This window comes from Styela clava, unplaced genomic scaffold (assembly GCF_964204865.1).
Source record: "Styela clava unplaced genomic scaffold, kaStyClav1.hap1.2 HAP1_SCAFFOLD_35, whole genome shotgun sequence".
Lineage (NCBI taxonomy): Eukaryota > Metazoa > Chordata > Ascidiacea > Stolidobranchia > Styelidae > Styela > Styela clava.
Genome location: NW_027556639.1, coordinates 105,001 through 112,500, shown reverse-complemented (window position 1 = coordinate 112,500; position 7,500 = coordinate 105,001).

Below are 7,500 nucleotides of genomic sequence, written 5' to 3'. Positions count from 1 at the left end.
GTCGCCGGCATCGGCGTCGAAAGAAGCCGAGCCGAAAAAAGTTAATGTACAAACGTGCAAGCATACTAACCTAACCCTAGGTAAGGCATGTCAGAGCGAAAGACAGTAAACTCGAATGAGCCATGAAAGAGCGGTGCGGGGCCGGTCGGAGCGCACCCTTTTCTCGGTGGCTGGCGGGCGAGAGAGTGCTGCGTCGCCGGCATCGGCGTCGAAAGAAGCCGAGCCGAAAAAAGTTAAAGTACAAACGTGCAAGCATACTAACCTAACCCTAGGTAAGGCATGTCAGAGCGAAAGACAGTAATTTCGAATGAGCCAAGAAAGAGCGGTGCGGGGCCGGTCGGAGCGCACCCTTTTCTAGGTGGCTGGCGGGCGAGAGAGTGCTGCGTCGCCGGCATCGGCGTCGAAAGAAGCCGAGCCAAAAAAAGTTAAAGTACAAACGTGCAAGCATACTAACCTAACCCTAGGTAAGGCATGTCAGAGCGAAAGACAGTAATTTCGAATGAGCCATGAAAGAGCGGTGCGGGGCCGGTCGGAGCGCACCCTTTTCTCGGTGGCTGGCGGGCGAGAGAGTGCTGCGTCGCCGGCATCGGCGTCGAAAGAAGCCGAGCCGAAAAAAGTTAAAGTACAAACGTGCAAGCATACTAACCTAACCCTAGGTAAGGCATGTCAGAGCGAAAGACAGTAATTTCGAATGAGCCAAGAAAGAGCGGTGCGGGGCCGGTCGGAGCGCACCCTTTTCTAGGTGGCTGGCGGGCGAGAGAGTGCTGCGTCGCCGGCATCGGCGTCGAAAGAAGCCGAGCCAAAAAAAGTTAAAGTACAAACGTGCAAGCATACTAACCTAACCCTAGGTAAGGCATGTCAGAGCGAAAGACAGTAATTTCGAATGAGCCAAGAAAGAGCGGTGCGGGGCCGGTCGGAGCGCACCCTTTTCTCGGTGGCTGGCGGGCGAGAGAGTGCTGCGTCGCCGGCATCGGCGTCGAAAGAAGCCGAGCCGAAAAAAGTTAAAGTACAAACGTGCAAGCATACTAACCTAACCCTAGGTAAGGCATGTCAGAGCGAAAGACAGTAATTTCGAATGAGCCAAGAAAGAGCGGTGCGGGGCCGGTCGGAGCGCACCCTTTTCTAGGTGGCTGGCGGGCGAGAGAGTGCTGCGTCGCCGGCATCGGCGTCGAAAGAAGCCGAGCCAAAAAAAGTTAAAGTACAAACGTGCAAGCATACTAACCTAACCCTAGGTAAGGCATGTCAGAGCGAAAGACAGTAAACTCGAATGAGCCATGAAAGAGCGGTGCGGGGCCGGTCGGAGCGCACCCTTTTCTCGGTGGCTGGCGGGCGAGAGAGTGCTGCGTCGCCGGCATCGGCGTCGAAAGAAGCCGAGCCGAAAAAAGTTAAAGTACAAACGTGCAAGCATACTAACCTAACCCTAGGTAAGGCATGTCAGAGCGAAAGACAGTAATTTCGAATGAGCCAAGAAAGAGCGGTGCGGGGCCGGTCGGAGCGCACCCTTTTCTAGGTGGCTGGCGGGCGAGAGAGTGCTGCGTCGCCGGCATCGGCGTCGAAAGAAGCCGAGCCAAAAAAAGTTAAAGTACAAACGTGCAAGCATACTAACCTAACCCTAGGTAAGGCATGTCAGAGCGAAAGACAGTAATTTCGAATGAGCCATGAAAGAGCGGTGCGGGGCCGGTCGGAGCGCACCCTTTTCTCGGTGGCTGGCGGGCGAGAGAGTGCTGCGTCGCCGGCATCGGCGTCGAAAGAAGCCGAGCCGAAAAAAGTTAATGTACAAACGTGCAAGCATACTAACCTAACCCTAGGTAAGGCATGTCAGAGCGAAAGACAGTAATTTCGAATGAGCCAAGAAAGAGCGGTGCGGGGCCGGTCGGAGCGCACCCTTTTCTCGGTGGCTGGCGGGCGAGAGAGTGCTGCGTCGCCGGCATCGGCGTCGAAAGAAGCCGAGCCGAAAAAAGTTAATGTACAAACGTGCAAGCATACTAACCTAACCCTAGGTAAGGCATGTCAGAGCGAAAGACAGTAAACTCGAATGAGCCATGAAAGAGCGGTGCGGGGCCGGTCGGAGCGCACCCTTTTCTCGGTGGCTGGCGGGCGAGAGAGTGCTGCGTCGCCGGCATCGGCGTCGAAAGAAGCCGAGCCGAAAAAAGTTAAAGTACAAACGTGCAAGCATACTAACCTAACCCTAGGTAAGGCATGTCAGAGCGAAAGACAGTAATTTCGAATGAGCCAAGAAAGAGCGGTGCGGGGCCGGTCGGAGCGCACCCTTTTCTAGGTGGCTGGCGGGCGAGAGAGTGCTGCGTCGCCGGCATCGGCGTCGAAAGAAGCCGAGCCAAAAAAAGTTAAAGTACAAACGTGCAAGCATACTAACCTAACCCTAGGTAAGGCATGTCAGAGCGAAAGACAGTAATTTCGAATGAGCCATGAAAGAGCGGTGCGGGGCCGGTCGGAGCGCACCCTTTTCTCGGTGGCTGGCGGGCGAGAGAGTGCTGCGTCGCCGGCATCGGCGTCGAAAGAAGCCGAGCCGAAAAAAGTTAAAGTACAAACGTGCAAGCATACTAACCTAACCCTAGGTAAGGCATGTCAGAGCGAAAGACAGTAATTTCGAATGAGCCAAGAAAGAGCGGTGCGGGGCCGGTCGGAGCGCACCCTTTTCTAGGTGGCTGGCGGGCGAGAGAGTGCTGCGTCGCCGGCATCGGCGTCGAAAGAAGCCGAGCCAAAAAAAGTTAAAGTACAAACGTGCAAGCATACTAACCTAACCCTAGGTAAGGCATGTCAGAGCGAAAGACAGTAATTTCGAATGAGCCAAGAAAGAGCGGTGCGGGGCCGGTCGGAGCGCACCCTTTTCTCGGTGGCTGGCGGGCGAGAGAGTGCTGCGTCGCCGGCATCGGCGTCGAAAGAAGCCGAGCCGAAAAAAGTTAAAGTACAAACGTGCAAGCATACTAACCTAACCCTAGGTAAGGCATGTCAGAGCGAAAGACAGTAATTTCGAATGAGCCAAGAAAGAGCGGTGCGGGGCCGGTCGGAGCGCACCCTTTTCTAGGTGGCTGGCGGGCGAGAGAGTGCTGCGTCGCCGGCATCGGCGTCGAAAGAAGCCGAGCCAAAAAAAGTTAAAGTACAAACGTGCAAGCATACTAACCTAACCCTAGGTAAGGCATGTCAGAGCGAAAGACAGTAATTTCGAATGAGCCATGAAAGAGCGGTGCGGGGCCGGTCGGAGCGCACCCTTTTCTCGGTGGCTGGCGGGCGAGAGAGTGCTGCGTCGCCGGCATCGGCGTCGAAAGAAGCCGAGCCGAAAAAAGTTAATGTACAAACGTGCAAGCATACTAACCTAACCCTAGGTAAGGCATGTCAGAGCGAAAGACAGTAATTTCGAATGAGCCAAGAAAGAGCGGTGCGGGGCCGGTCGGAGCGCACCCTTTTCTCGGTGGCTGGCGGGCGAGAGAGTGCTGCGTCGCCGGCATCGGCGTCGAAAGAAGCCGAGCCGAAAAAAGTTAATGTACAAACGTGCAAGCATACTAACCTAACCCTAGGTAAGGCATGTCAGAGCGAAAGACAGTAAACTCGAATGAGCCATGAAAGAGCGGTGCGGGGCCGGTCGGAGCGCACCCTTTTCTCGGTGGCTGGCGGGCGAGAGAGTGCTGCGTCGCCGGCATCGGCGTCGAAAGAAGCCGAGCCGAAAAAAGTTAAAGTACAAACGTGCAAGCATACTAACCTAACCCTAGGTAAGGCATGTCAGAGCGAAAGACAGTAATTTCGAATGAGCCAAGAAAGAGCGGTGCGGGGCCGGTCGGAGCGCACCCTTTTCTAGGTGGCTGGCGGGCGAGAGAGTGCTGCGTCGCCGGCATCGGCGTCGAAAGAAGCCGAGCCAAAAAAAGTTAAAGTACAAACGTGCAAGCATACTAACCTAACCCTAGGTAAGGCATGTCAGAGCGAAAGACAGTAATTTCGAATGAGCCAAGAAAGAGCGGTGCGGGGCCGGTCGGAGCGCACCCTTTTCTCGGTGGCTGGCGGGCGAGAGAGTGCTGCGTCGCCGGCATCGGCGTCGAAAGAAGCCGAGCCGAAAAAAGTTAAAGTACAAACGTGCAAGCATACTAACCTAACCCTAGGTAAGGCATGTCAGAGCGAAAGACAGTAATTTCGAATGAGCCAAGAAAGAGCGGTGCGGGGCCGGTCGGAGCGCACCCTTTTCTAGGTGGCTGGCGGGCGAGAGAGTGCTGCGTCGCCGGCATCGGCGTCGAAAGAAGCCGAGCCAAAAAAAGTTAAAGTACAAACGTGCAAGCATACTAACCTAACCCTAGGTAAGGCATGTCAGAGCGAAAGACAGTAATTTCGAATGAGCCATGAAAGAGCGGTGCGGGGCCGGTCGGAGCGCACCCTTTTCTCGGTGGCTGGCGGGCGAGAGAGTGCTGCGTCGCCGGCATCGGCGTCGAAAGAAGCCGAGCCGAAAAAAGTTAATGTACAAACGTGCAAGCATACTAACCTAACCCTAGGTAAGGCATGTCAGAGCGAAAGACAGTAATTTCGAATGAGCCAAGAAAGAGCGGTGCGGGGCCGGTCGGAGCGCACCCTTTTCTCGGTGGCTGGCGGGCGAGAGAGTGCTGCGTCGCCGGCATCGGCGTCGAAAGAAGCCGAGCCGAAAAAAGTTAATGTACAAACGTGCAAGCATACTAACCTAACCCTAGGTAAGGCATGTCAGAGCGAAAGACAGTAAACTCGAATGAGCCATGAAAGAGCGGTGCGGGGCCGGTCGGAGCGCACCCTTTTCTCGGTGGCTGGCGGGCGAGAGAGTGCTGCGTCGCCGGCATCGGCGTCGAAAGAAGCCGAGCCGAAAAAAGTTAAAGTACAAACGTGCAAGCATACTAACCTAACCCTAGGTAAGGCATGTCAGAGCGAAAGACAGTAATTTCGAATGAGCCAAGAAAGAGCGGTGCGGGGCCGGTCGGAGCGCACCCTTTTCTAGGTGGCTGGCGGGCGAGAGAGTGCTGCGTCGCCGGCATCGGCGTCGAAAGAAGCCGAGCCAAAAAAAGTTAAAGTACAAACGTGCAAGCATACTAACCTAACCCTAGGTAAGGCATGTCAGAGCGAAAGACAGTAATTTCGAATGAGCCATGAAAGAGCGGTGCGGGGCCGGTCGGAGCGCACCCTTTTCTCGGTGGCTGGCGGGCGAGAGAGTGCTGCGTCGCCGGCATCGGCGTCGAAAGAAGCCGAGCCGAAAAAAGTTAAAGTACAAACGTGCAAGCATACTAACCTAACCCTAGGTAAGGCATGTCAGAGCGAAAGACAGTAATTTCGAATGAGCCAAGAAAGAGCGGTGCGGGGCCGGTCGGAGCGCACCCTTTTCTAGGTGGCTGGCGGGCGAGAGAGTGCTGCGTCGCCGGCATCGGCGTCGAAAGAAGCCGAGCCAAAAAAAGTTAAAGTACAAACGTGCAAGCATACTAACCTAACCCTAGGTAAGGCATGTCAGAGCGAAAGACAGTAATTTCGAATGAGCCAAGAAAGAGCGGTGCGGGGCCGGTCGGAGCGCACCCTTTTCTCGGTGGCTGGCGGGCGAGAGAGTGCTGCGTCGCCGGCATCGGCGTCGAAAGAATCCGAGCCGAAAAAAGTTAAAGTACAAACGTGCAAGCATACTAACCTAACCCTAGGTAAGGCATGTCAGAGCGAAAGACAGTAATTTCGAATGAGCCAAGAAAGAGCGGTGCGGGGCCGGTCGGAGCGCACCCTTTTCTAGGTGGCTGGCGGGCGAGAGAGTGCTGCGTCGCCGGCATCGGCGTCGAAAGAAGCCGAGCCAAAAAAAGTTAAAGTACAAACGTGCAAGCATACTAACCTAACCCTAGGTAAGGCATGTCAGAGCGAAAGACAGTAATTTCGAATGAGCCATGAAAGAGCGGTGCGGGGCCGGTCGGAGCGCACCCTTTTCTCGGTGGCTGGCGGGCGAGAGAGTGCTGCGTCGCCGGCATCGGCGTCGAAAGAAGCCGAGCCGAAAAAAGTTAATGTACAAACGTGCAAGCATACTAACCTAACCCTAGGTAAGGCATGTCAGAGCGAAAGACAGTAATTTCGAATGAGCCAAGAAAGAGCGGTGCGGGGCCGGTCGGAGCGCACCCTTTTCTCGGTGGCTGGCGGGCGAGAGAGTGCTGCGTCGCCGGCATCGGCGTCGAAAGAAGCCGAGCCGAAAAAAGTTAATGTACAAACGTGCAAGCATACTAACCTAACCCTAGGTAAGGCATGTCAGAGCGAAAGACAGTAAACTCGAATGAGCCATGAAAGAGCGGTGCGGGGCCGGTCGGAGCGCACCCTTTTCTCGGTGGCTGGCGGGCGAGAGAGTGCTGCGTCGCCGGCATCGGCGTCGAAAGAAGCCGAGCCAAAAAAAGTTAAAGTACAAACGTGCAAGCATACTAACCTAACCCTAGGTAAGGCATGTCAGAGCGAAAGACAGTAATTTCGAATGAGCCATGAAAGAGCGGTGCGGGGCCGGTCGGAGCGCACCCTTTTCTCGGTGGCTGGCGGGCGAGAGAGTGCTGCGTCGCCGGCATCGGCGTCGAAAGAAGCCGAGCCGAAAAAAGTTAAAGTACAAACGTGCAAGCATACTAACCTAACCCTAGGTAAGGCATGTCAGAGCGAAAGACAGTAATTTCGAATGAGCCAAGAAAGAGCGGTGCGGGGCCGGTCGGAGCGCACCCTTTTCTAGGTGGCTGGCGGGCGAGAGAGTGCTGCGTCGCCGGCATCGGCGTCGAAAGAAGCCGAGCCAAAAAAAGTTAAAGTACAAACGTGCAAGCATACTAACCTAACCCTAGGTAAGGCATGTCAGAGCGAAAGACAGTAATTTCGAATGAGCCATGAAAGAGCGGTGCGGGGCCGGTCGGAGCGCACCCTTTTCTCGGTGGCTGGCGGGCGAGAGAGTGCTGCGTCGCCGGCATCGGCGTCGAAAGAAGCCGAGCCGAAAAAAGTTAAAGTACAAACGTGCAAGCATACTAACCTAACCCTAGGTAAGGCATGTCAGAGCGAAAGACAGTAATTTCGAATGAGCCAAGAAAGAGCGGTGCGGGGCCGGTCGGAGCGCACCCTTTTCTCGGTGGCTGGCGGGCGAGAGAGTGCTGCGTCGCCGGCATCGGCGTCGAAAGAAGCCGAGCCGAAAAAAGTTAAAGTACAAACGCGATGCTAATGAGCGAGCCGTTGTCTCGACTAATATGTAGGGGGCGTTCGATCGAGCGTCTGGCTTGAGCGCTTGTCGGCCTAGCAGAACGGTCGCATTGTTATGCCCGGGTTTTAGGCACCGCTGCAGGCGGCCGGCAGAGCTCTTGTTTGTGCGAAACTGAATGGATCGAGCCCGAGAGAGGGCGAGCAAAGAAAAAACGCAAATCGCTCCGCCTGGCACTGCCGGCGAGAGCGTGGACGTCGCGGCCAGCGACTGTCGAAGCCGAGTACGGCCGCAGGCGATCGCCTCGGTCTTAAACGAATGCGACGAGCACGCGCCGGGCGGCCCAGCAAGGGCCG